We start from the raw sequence: 12,652 nt of genomic DNA, 5'->3' as shown, positions 1-12,652 counted from the left end.
AGGTTGCATATTTTGGCTATATGTAATGAGAAGTATGATTTGATCTAACTCATAATGCAGGGGAAGGTAGAGAGCAGAAGAAACGTAGATATAATATGGAGATTCTTTTGGCTACGCAACCTCTGTGAGTGGCTCAACGTCCAAAGCGTTGGGATGTGATACAACTATCACAGGATAAAGAGGTGTAGGTACTGCAAGTTGGTCTTGAACTTTCGATTAAAGACGTCAACAAAATATGAAGAAGTTATTTTTTACAAAAATGATGACGTTATTACATAGTTGAAACAAGTCTGCCAAACTAACAACACGTATGTATACCTACGTCAAAAGTTGTCGTTTGTTTGGTCGAAAACTCTAGTGCTTCGGCAAGAAAGTGATGGTAAAAATGTACATTTGGTTTATTTGGATTATTTCGTTGTCATATTACGTGTGACCCATTGTAATATTTTAAATATTTAGGCACATGGATCAATGAGAAAAGAAAATCAATCAAAGAAAATAAAAACTAGAATTGAGATCGCAAGGAGTTCCTTTCCCAAAATGAGATGCCTCTTTTGCAATTGACACATTAACCTAGGTCTAAGACTGCGCATGGTATGTTGTTATTTTCTCTCAATTCTTTTCTATTGTATGGAAGTATGGACGCTAAACCAATAGATGTCATGGAGAGTTGAAGCTTTCGAGATGTGGCTGTATAGACGCATCCTCAAAAATTCTTGGACTTATCGGATGACAAAAATGTTGAAGTTCTCAATCGAATGGGAAAGGACCGAGATGTCTGCGTAGTATTAAAACCAAGAAACTACAGCACCTCAGCCACACTATGAGAGGATAAAAGTACAGTATTTTCTTTTATTTTGTTAACTGTCAATTCATGGTGGAACTGCATTGTATTGTTGTTTTAATTTAATAAATCGCAATTTTTTTTTTTGTAGTACTTATTCCACTTTTAATCAATAGATTAGGACCGGTTTCATCCGCCTCAGAGGGAAATGTCCCGCGATTGGTACAAGTGCAGCTCCACTGAATTGTTAAGTGTAGAAGATGACAAAGCTAAGATCGTCTTGATGGTGACTGACCTCCGCTAGGGGATGACATAATGAGAAGAAGATAAAACACATGGGTGAACCAGAATGCAACAAAATTAAATCCCAGATTTAAAAATCGAACGCAATTTCGGGATCGTTAGAATGCTTCCGTTTGTATCACAAAATATAAAACAACATTTTTTTTTAATTTAATAAAACTAATATAACTAACTTATACGTAATGGTCGTTTAAAAATATGTGACATTTGCTTCGAAATCCAGCATTGTAATGTGCGTTTAAGGCCGCTTTTAATTGCCGCGCTTGTGATAATTCCGCCATTTAAAATGAGCTAATTAAGCATTTCCATTGGTCATTTATTTCAATTTCAAAAGCAGTAAACTGATTTTATGCCACAACAGTCTCACGCAAAAATTGTAATCGGAAGTCTAATTAAAAATGACCTATAAATGGCTACATTTTAACTGGCAATAATTAATTCATTATATACCTTTAAAATATTTCCTTGGTTACTAAAATTAGCATAGATAATGCTACAATATTTACTGATAATTTTATTAAATTATGCAATGGTTGACTTCAAATAGAAATGGGCAGAAACAATATAGCTTGAGAGAAAGACAATCGATGAACGAATCCAGTCATGCAATGATACCCAAGAGGTACAAAGCACCCAAAAGGTAGACCTAAAGATCATCGAATCAACGAAATAGTTCTGAAAAATCGCATGACTTAATTCAATAGAATAGAATCAGCTTGAAAAGGCATTCAATAAGAAGAAGAAAAGAATTTATCTTGCTAGATAATCTAACGTATTTATATTATTACCATGTAAAATATTTTATGGTAATATGTTTTTAGGGTACTGTTCAGTTATCAGGAATACAGCGAAAAACACATTTTTAAAACACCCGATATGCCTACTTGATTATTTGTTAGTTTGGGTTAGTTTAGGTAAGGTTAAGTTAGGTTTGGTTAAGTTAGGCTTGGTTAAGTTAGCCTAACAAATAATTCAGTTTATCGGCTATTTTCAAAATGTGTTTTCCGCTGTATTCCTGATAACCGAACAGTACCGTTTTTAGTAGTAGTAGATTTTTGGGTTTCCACCGTGTGTCCTTCCTTCTTTATTCGACGTTTCGGGCTCGTTGTAGAGGCCATTATCAAGAGATGATATGTTAGATTTGATGAGATGATGAAAAGTTTGATGAGATGATGAAACATATCATCTCTTGATAATGGCCTCTGTAACGAGCCCGAAACGTCGAGTAAAGAAGGAAGAAGGACACACGGTGGAAACCCAAAAATCTACTACGATAAAAAACAACAGTGAAAGCCTCAAACATTATGTTTTTAGTAGGTTTATATATCTGAGGTATTTTCAACTCATATATGTTCAATAAAGTAATATTACATTTCCAAACCGTATGAATTATTTGTTGAATAAAAAAAATATACAAAAAGATAATATATACAATAATATAACGTCTCTGTTCTGGCAGAACACACTAACTGGAGAATACTAGTTTTGAGTAATTTGACTTTGAAGTTGTTAAAATGTTTGAAATAATGGTCTATCATGTGAGTTTATTAAGTAATCGTAAAAAGGATGACTTTAAAATAAAGACTGTTTATTTATTAAGACGATTTCCAGACGGTAAAGTTTGACATAAGGAACATTTTGGTACTAACTCAATATGTATTTTTTTCGAATTAGTGTCTTCTGCCAGAACAGTGATTTAATCAAAATTAATTAGAATGAAATCCCATGTTGAAATATCATGGGATAAGTATTCGTTTGCGGTATTATTCCCCTACCGTCCATTTGCCAACGTAAGTATTAATCAATTCTCATAGTTTGTACCTATATGTTTAAGTAACCCCACTTTGTAAACTCAAGTATTTTCAATTGGGATCCATTGGCTTATAATAACACTGACATAGGAACTTACATAACTTCAACAGTAAAGTAGAAATGTTACCAGAATACTTATTGACATGAACGCGAATTTTCAATATAAGTAGAATTCATTTGCAACCACATACAATCAGTAGTAGTGCTTCTCTAGAGATATACTTTTGTTTTTCTGTATTTGTTTTCTTATGACTACTGTGTTTTTTTTTTAACCATTTTCAATAACTCTCCAAATATCGCACCTCGCAACTAAACCGCCACACGTCCAAATTTACGTGTTTTGAGTTAATTACTACGTTTCATTGTCTGTCCGAAAATTTCATATCTCTAAGTCATCAAATTCAATATCTAAACATATTTCAGAAACACAGTAAAAAAAAAATGCGAAAGGTAAAAACTTCAAAGCTGATTTTCTCTGTTTGACGATTTTTGGATTGTGGCAGTTTAGTTGCGAGGGTGCGATATATTTTTTACCTAATATTTAACCTAATTTAATTTGATTTAATATTCTTTTTACGTACGCCTGTTATTGGAACCATCACAGTCATATATTTGTATTGTATATTAATTATAATTATACTTATTATCTGTGTTTGATCTTGGTGGCTGACCTAGTTTTTTTAGAGTTTTTTTTAAGTTTAGGTTACCTTCAGAAAAATTTGATAATTACAGTTCTTGTAATAAAGGCTTTACCGTTTTTGCTTCGGAATTTAACTTACTAATCGCTTCACTTGCATTTTTGCGCTTAATGGGTATGCAAATACCTATTTTAATTATAGATTTTTATTCCTAAATTAACGTGATTCAAAATAATTGTGTTTAGGTAATTGATATTGATAAGGTATATTTAAAGAAATGCCGGAACGTGCTCCAGCTTTACCATTCACTAACCAAGTATTCGTATTTAGCAATATAGTTTTGCATATTTTTTGAATATCCCGTATGATACGAAATATCAGTTTGAAAGGTTATCACAGTTTCTAATATGCATTTAATTCCAGGATATGTTGCATTGTAACAACAACCCAGGCTCAATGACAGTAGTGTAATCACTAATATAAGTGAAACAGTCACAAACACCCAGGCTTTGAAAAAATCTATACTAAAAATATAGTGACCTCACCGAGATCGAACCCGGTGCCCTCGGATGAAAGACCAGAGCCATATGTACTGGACTGCAAAGGCCGACTCAATATAAATATGAAGGTTTTTTTTATTATTTAGATAATGCGTCCACTAGTAAGTCAATATTGGAATACATAATAATATATGGGAATAAAAATAACAAGACGTTATCAAAATATGAAAAAATTGGAAATATAATTGTGTTAAATAAATATATAATTAACAATCCCATAAAATAAACTTGTTACCAAAACATAATAATATATGGGAATAAAAATAACAAGACGTTATCAAAATATGACAAAATTGGAAATATAATAGTGTTAAATAGATATATAATAGTGTTAAATAGATATATAATTAACAATCCCATAAAATAAACGTGTTACCATAGTTATACCCCATAAAAAGCGATCCTCTGCAGAATAACCCCTTCAGCGGAAAGAACTTAATCAGTAATTTGATTTTTTTTATTTATGACGTCATTAGTAATATTTATTCGGCAATTGCGAGCTGAGAGGTCTAATTGTTCCACGGCTACATTATTCTGAGGACATTAAAATGGAAAATTTCCTTATTAATGGAGGCTTTTAGGGTCTCAGACCTCACGACTCATACAAATTAGGAAGATATAAACGCAGATATTTATTAAGAGGCCTGGGCTGAATTATTAGGGTTGATAATAATTGGATTGCATTGTGAATTTCGACGCCCTGTTTCTTACAAGCAGCAACTGAAAATTATATTTTTTAGATTTTTCATCAATTATCCACAAATATACAGTTTTAACATACCTTCGGTACGAATTACTATACTTTAAAGATTAAACCATCGGGATACATACGACAAAGCTTCGCGACACTAAAAAGCTAAGTCGAAGAGAAAATTATAATGCGAGCTTTTAATAAGCAGTATGTTATGTTTTTCTAATCCTTTTATAAGATAAGGAGGTATGGCCATTAAGCCAGGAGATAATATCATAAATAGCTGAGACTTTCAAGATATGGCTATTTTGACGCATACTCAAAAAAGTCAAAATATCTTAGTATAGTTATCGTCGTTATCGACAGTCTGTCAAATTCGAATATAGTTTTTAAATGTGTGTTTGAACCCACTACATGAATATAATAGATTTCAGAAGTAGTTATAAATAAATAAATAAAAAAAAGCCTTTTTATTTCTTACAAACAAAAGTAAATGACAGTTAAATGACTATATCTAATGAATATATATATAACTTATGAATATATGTATTATGTATATATATATATCTATCTATGATTGTATTATCTACTTATTTTCTAGTTTATATAATATTAAATATCATTATTTTTTTATATTTATATAATACATATTATATATATTAAGATTTTTTATTTTTGTATATAATACTATTAGATAATGTTTATAAATTAAACAATGATATGTTTTTAGTTTGTTTGGTTTATAAGAACCTCTCTTCGGGTGAAGGCCTCCTCAAAAGTGTTAATCTCTGGCCTCTCTGGTTTCTTTCTCAATACCCGTTTGATTTCGTAACTAAGTATTCGTCTTGTCTGAGTTGTCCTATTTTTGCATTTAGGTCGCCCATTATTATAAAAGTTTTATGTGCTTGGTTAATAGTTTTGTTTACATTTGTATAAAAAGTATCAATTTCTTCTTCTTTCGCTATTTCTGTGGGTGCGTATACTTGTATGAGAGATAATTCGTTTCCTTGTATTTTTAAATTCAATAGTGCTACTCTATCTGTTATACCTATGAAGTTTTCTATGTATCTGACGCCATACTTTCCAGGTATAATGCGTCAATTACATTGAGCTACTTTACGAGCTGCTTGTTGGCGAATTTACAATCTGCCTGTAAAGTCGCCCAGTGTCATCATCGAACGAGTTAACAAGCAGATTGTAAGCAATCTACCGAGAAAAGTTGAAAGCCGGTCAACTTTACACGCTACACGCCGGCATATGGGCCTACTGCGTCTGCGCAGTAGAGCGTAGTAGCAACCTCCCGGTAAAAAAACTAACTACGTTCTGTCAAAATAGTCGCTGGCTTGTGGCTTCTCAGCGAATGGAAAGTTTTGTGTATCATCATCACAATCGCAGTAGCTGAATCGCCCGCTTTTAAATTCGCCGACAAACAGCTCGTAAAGTAGCTCAATGTAATTGATGCATTAGTCATATGTGACATAGAATATGATTGTCATATTCTTCTATCTTTGTTCCTTGACGTCTCACTTCAGATATTCCGATTATGTCGAATTTTATATCTTTTATTGCCTCTCTCAATTCTATTAAGCGTTCATACGATGACAGAAGTAGTTAATATCTTTTTTATTATTTTTGTTGTTAATAAATCTCCTCATAAGGCGGTTAAGCTCCACTTCTGATCGTAGAACCAATAAAAAAAGAAGAATGGTCTTACTATCTAACAGATCTGATCTCTATGAATATTCAAATGAAAGTCCTAGAAACATTCGACAGTGTATAGCAAAGGAAGGATAATGTAAGGGGTTTCGTTTATCTCATCTCTGGTTTGCTTGAATCTTCGTATAAATTTAGATTCCATTCGCTATTCAATTTCAAATTGAATGGATTGTAAATTATTTTCAATCGCCACTTATTATGTAAGCCGTGAACATTTGTACGATAATAATATTATTATGTGATTTCACCGATTAAAATATAATCATATTATACTGCCTCTCTTCTTCTTCCGCATCGTCTTTTTCACTGAAAATCGCAGCATGTTTTACGATAATAATTGAAACGTGATTTAAGTAGTCACAAAGAAATACTCCACGTTGCTTGGACATGTATTTTTAAATGTTTTCAGAGAGAATGACGCTCCGTATCATTGTGATATAACCTTAAAGATTCCGCCACAGTATTCGACCCAGCGGCCCAGTACTACAAAAGCGATCTACGCACTGCAGGTCTCACATGGAGGCATGGAACGTGGCAATGGATCAAAGAAAGTAGAGTGACCTTGTGCTTGCTCTATGCTCCAATGCTGGTGGTATAGGTGTATGACTACAGAATCTTGGGAAATCTTTGGCTCGATCTGTGAGGATGGCATTTGGCGAAATCGCTGTTTTACAATTTTTTGTTGAGACTTAGCTAGTCAGATTTACGTATATATTATTAAAAATAAAATAATACTCGTTATTTTAATAAATGTTTTAATTTTAAAAGAGCAAAGAAGATATTCGTTTGCTTGTAACTTCATAAAAAATAAAATTGCTTTCAAACGTGACTAATGAATATTATGCAATTGTTAACAATGTGTAAAATGTATTTCGACTGCTTAATCCAAAACCAGCCAACTGAACTTTTGACCAAAAATGAGATTTTTATGGCATTTTGTTATAAAGCATGTTTTCTATGTTGACACAAAATTTCAAACTCCTAAACTTATAAATTAACGCGTTATCGTTCTTCACACTAAACAGCCAACTGCAGGTGCCAAATTTCCAATATCGTAAATGGAACAACTCCGCTCTTTATGTAAATTGTCTTTATATATAAAATTAAAGCTAATAATTACAAGATAAAAACAACTTTTTATATACAACGTTTTTAAGTTTTCTGTTGAATCATATAAACTTGACTTGACTAGCTTAAACGATCAAAAAAAAATTGTACTTGATAGAAATAATACTGAAATGTCATTTTGACATGTCATATTGATTTCCATAGTAACACACGTATATATTAATAATTTAGTTGCTAGGACCCCAGACTAGCAACCAATAATGGTGTCGAAATAACTTTTCATACAAAACAGAATTAACTGAAAATGAATTCAATTCTACTCAAAGATGGCTAAAAGTATTAAAAAATGCATTAGCATCGTGTTCTGATATATTCTAATAGTTACAAATGTCTAGCTAGTTGGGAAGTTAGTTAAAAATCGATTGAAAGATTTTTACCGGACAAATAAGAATACGAGCTATGAAAAACGTTGTGAAATAGTGCATTAATCTCAGAATATTGATATGTATTAATTCATAGTGCAGCTTATATGTGTATTTTTGGAATTGTTAAATTCCGCTAGATAGTTAAATTATCACGTTTTGTCTCCTTTCTGAAAAAAATGCCCAAATGGAGTTTGCTGGTTTTAAGATTAAGCAGTCGATTTCGTGAAGTAAGGACATTAATATAATAAATATCGTGTTTAAATGTTATCTAATATCGTTATCAGTAAGTTACAAGTCATAATTATTGACCAATAACACTAAATAATCATCTATACTTAACATAATTTTTGTCTACTATTGCTCCAGAACATACAGTTATAATCGACTTTAAACATACTTAAATTGCATTTGAAAAGATTACTGTTCTAACCGAAATCCGCTGCAAAATTTCGGTCAATTTCTAAAATATCCTATCACTATTTCCGCATGAAGAAGGTTCTTTTGAGATTCAAAGGAATCTCGATTCTACCTGCGAAGCCTTCCGACTGACCTATAATCAGTAACAAAGTGTCCCTACAACCTTTTCAATATTGGAAGGTCCAAGCGAGGACCCTTGATAAATACTTGAAATATATGTAGGAGTTTCCCTGCGTACAACTTACTTACAACGTGTTTTACCGTCGACCTTTGTACTGCGCGTATTCTGTTTCCTATCTGGTGAATTGAATCGGGATAAAAAAAAACAATTTAAATAATAAAATCACTGTAATTTTTCTACTCAAATGATTTATCAATTTCCACGTTGCGTGAATTTTCAACTAGATGCTTGGCAAACTGAGAGTCAGTTTTCCATTTTTAAAGATATTATAATATGTTTCTCAAATCTCTCTCAAAGCCAACGTTGCCAGATAATTATTTTACCATATCGGGATTATTACTTCGCGGCTTAAACGTCGTACTATGGCGTCGTGGGTCCCAGGTTCGAATCCTGACAGCGAGACTGACGAAAGCGAGACAACCTAAAGAAGTCATAGTTCAATATTTCTAATATTTATTTCTGTAATATTAATCATAAATAATACAGCACAGACTACAAAACTGTTTAACTGTCAAAATAATAATATTAAACAATATTTTTCCCGACACTCGCCTATTTGTACATTAAAATTTTATTTCCTGAAGAGTTTCTTTCTGCTGCTTAATGTATTGGTAATTATTAAGTAATTCCAATTTTACCAACTCAATAAAATGTTAATTATTTCTTTCATCCAACCATTTTAAATTCATCTGAGAAAATACCCGTTCGTTATAGCAATTAGACGTTGATATGTTTAAAATAAATGAAATCCGCTTCAAAATATTATGTTAATCACACATCCATCGCGTTCTTAATTTGAACATCTTATTTGTATTTGTTGAATAATCGTGAATTTAGCTGTCAAAATATACACGAAAATTGACATGTCTCAGACGTTAATTTATAATTTCTGCAATTAACCGATTTATTGACTTACTGCTTATACCCAAATTATAGTAAGTTAAGTTGCATCGTTATTGCAACACTATTTTTAATCTCTTGATAGAGTTTAGCTGAAATATTTTTACATGGTAGCTATTTGAATATTTAAATTTGGAATATATCAATAATCTAGTTATAATACTATCAATATAATATAATAATCTATATTGTTTTAAACACTTTAAACTATGCTGATGATGAATGATGATAGTAAAAACATACTTTTACAACAGAAAAATATTCTTATTACTCTTGTTTTCGTTGATAAATCTTCTTAAGCCCTTTCCTCATGAGACGCATTCATATTTTCGTAAACGTATTTATCATGGCAGCCAGTGGACAATATGGCACGTGGGTTTGTATTCATTTCCCCCTAGATTGGACGCTTTCTAAAAATAACTAAATTGGAAAAAATATCAGCTTTATTTAAATTTTATAATAGGCTTTTGTCCGTATTATAAATTATACCTTATTAAAAGCTATAATTTTTCAATATTGTAAGTCATTTAAAAATGTATAAATAACAAAATGCGGAGATAATTATATATACAGTATAACCTCGTTTTTACGTGCCCGGAATTCACGTTTTCCCGGCAATTGCGTGTATTTTTTTCAGTCCCGATGTATTTCAGTACATTTAATACCCGCATTTACGTTTTTCTTTCCCGCGATTTACGTCGGAAATATTCAAAATATGCGAGTTACGCGCACTTGACAATGATTGGGTCGTGACATTCGAACGATTTTTTATAAAAAAATTAATTGAATGTTGTTTTTTAATAAAACGTTATTTTTTTAGAAACATAAAATTTAAATGTTTTTTTTTTCAATACCCCCCTTTTACATTTCCCTCCAATTAGGTTTTTTTTCTTCAGTCTCTTAAAAAACGTAAAATAGGGGTTATACTGTAGTATATTCAAACAAATTAGTAAAAGTTGTAACTGTCTTAGAAATTAGGGAACGTTGTCTGTTCCCTTCAAGGTGCAAAACTAACTTCCATTGATAATGTCAAATGGACGGGCAATAACTTTATTCAACCAAATAGTTTCGGATATTGATATATTACACGTACCTACGTGAGGATGAGTTTAGATGAAGGTAATTTATAAATTCTTAAAATAAGTTCTCTCTCGGGGTATAGTATTCCATGTGCGTTATAATTTGTATAATAAGTGTATTTTTAACTGTTTTTTTAATATGTACTGGTCCTATTTCTGTGTTTGTCGTGTTATATTGTGTACGTATTTAGCTTTCAATATGTGAAGTTCACTATAAGTTAATAAATACGTTTGAATTTGAATAGGCATACATCAAACGTATAAAACCTATATGTTAAAAGATTTTTGTAATTGACAACATAAATTTGTTATGTGCTAACATGTCATATTATAATAGTATATACGCACACTATATCCTCCAGATTATCAAGAAACACAAAAGACTACATATGTAAAATACCGTTGGGACCATTATTGTGCTACGAATTAGAGACTTGGACATTAACTAAATCTTACGACATATATTTGACGCAATCTGCAAGAATGAAGTCACCACAATCATGAGTTTTACAAGCTCATCAATGGGCTTGTCATGGTATATCTCCGAAATTATCTAAAAATTTTCAAATATATTTGAATTCAAATATAAAACATGTTGTTAGTGCATAAATCGAAGAGAAAGTGTCAAGAAATCAACAAAGTGCCGGTAATTTGGAAAAGTGTGTTTGAAAACTTTAAAAACTTTTAGCTTAACTGTATGAACGATTTCAAATATGTGCATAGGTATTATACTTTTTACATTATTCAATTCGATAAAGCGCGCATTTGAGATTATTTCTGGGTAAAAGCTTCATACAATATGACGTACATACTTAACACAATATCTCTGTAATAATTTTCTGAACTGCATTCATTGAACCAAACATATTAATATAGTTAAACCAGATGCAGAGCTAAAATCGAATAATTTTCAACACAAAGGATAAATTGTAAAACTATTTTGAATATAGTGGATATCGATAGCTGTTTACAAAACTAAGACATTCGATACTACCTGTATCTGAAACAATCATATTACCAAAAGCTGCACTTTTGGAATAATATGGACCACGGTTACATAATAATATTATAACAGTATCGTATTATTGTTTGGAAGCTTACTATTCATTTAATTATGATAATAGTAATGCAAATTTTGAGGAGTGTTTGTACTACATAACTAGTGTTTTAATCTCAGTATAGTAATTATTTTGGATCCCAAATCTCCCGGATTAAAAATGTTGGAATAATGGATTTTGACATTAGATTTTAGTAAATTACCTCTTCTCTCTCTCTCTCTCTCTGTCTTCTTCATTATTTCCCCTATGACTGAGGATCATGACAATCTTGCAACACAGTCATCTTCTTAGTGACTACGATAAGACTATCCATTCCTCACGGTCTTCTCACTGTCTCTCAGAGCTGAGTGAAGTTTGCCCCCAATTTCTAAGGTTGGTCCGATCGATAACCATCAAGGTGCACATTGATTTGTTTCAATATTTGTTTATTCCACTGCAAATGCCCACTATATTCAGCGAATAACTAACAACCATTCATTGGTCAACCATTTAAATAAAAAGTTAATTTCTAATACATAATTATATTATATTATTATAAGGCTGATAAATTTCCGTGTAACCCGTGTACTGAAAGTCTGCCAAAACAGACGAGTCAGGAGTTGAAAGTGATGAATCGAAAGAGGGATATGAACTAACCAGTCAGAACTGATCATTACTTTAATCTTTAATTGAACGAAAGTCTCCGAATCACTAATCACTACTACTAATCAATACACACTCCGATTTCCATCGCTACTGTAGACAAGTAGACAATCTTCTTCTTATTGTGCCATCCCCTAGCGGAGGTCGGCCACCATCAAGGCGATCTTATATTTGTCGTCTGCTACGCGGAACAGTTCGGTGGAGCTGCACTCGTACCAATCACGGAGGTTCTTAAGCCACGAAATGCGGCGCCGTCCTCTGCTACGCTTCCCATTAATATTTCCTTGAATGACAAGTTGGGGAATTCTGTATTTTTGTCCTCTCATAACGTGGCCGAGGTATTGTAGTTTCCTGGTTTTGATACTACGTAGAACTTCT

This window comes from Rhyacophila brunnea, unplaced genomic scaffold (genome assembly GCF_057557595.1).
Source record: "Rhyacophila brunnea isolate RB1 unplaced genomic scaffold, BYU_Rbru_1.0 scaffold_14, whole genome shotgun sequence".
In the NCBI taxonomy this organism is placed as follows: domain Eukaryota; kingdom Metazoa; phylum Arthropoda; class Insecta; order Trichoptera; family Rhyacophilidae; genus Rhyacophila; species Rhyacophila brunnea.
This window is presented reverse-complemented; position numbering follows the sequence as displayed.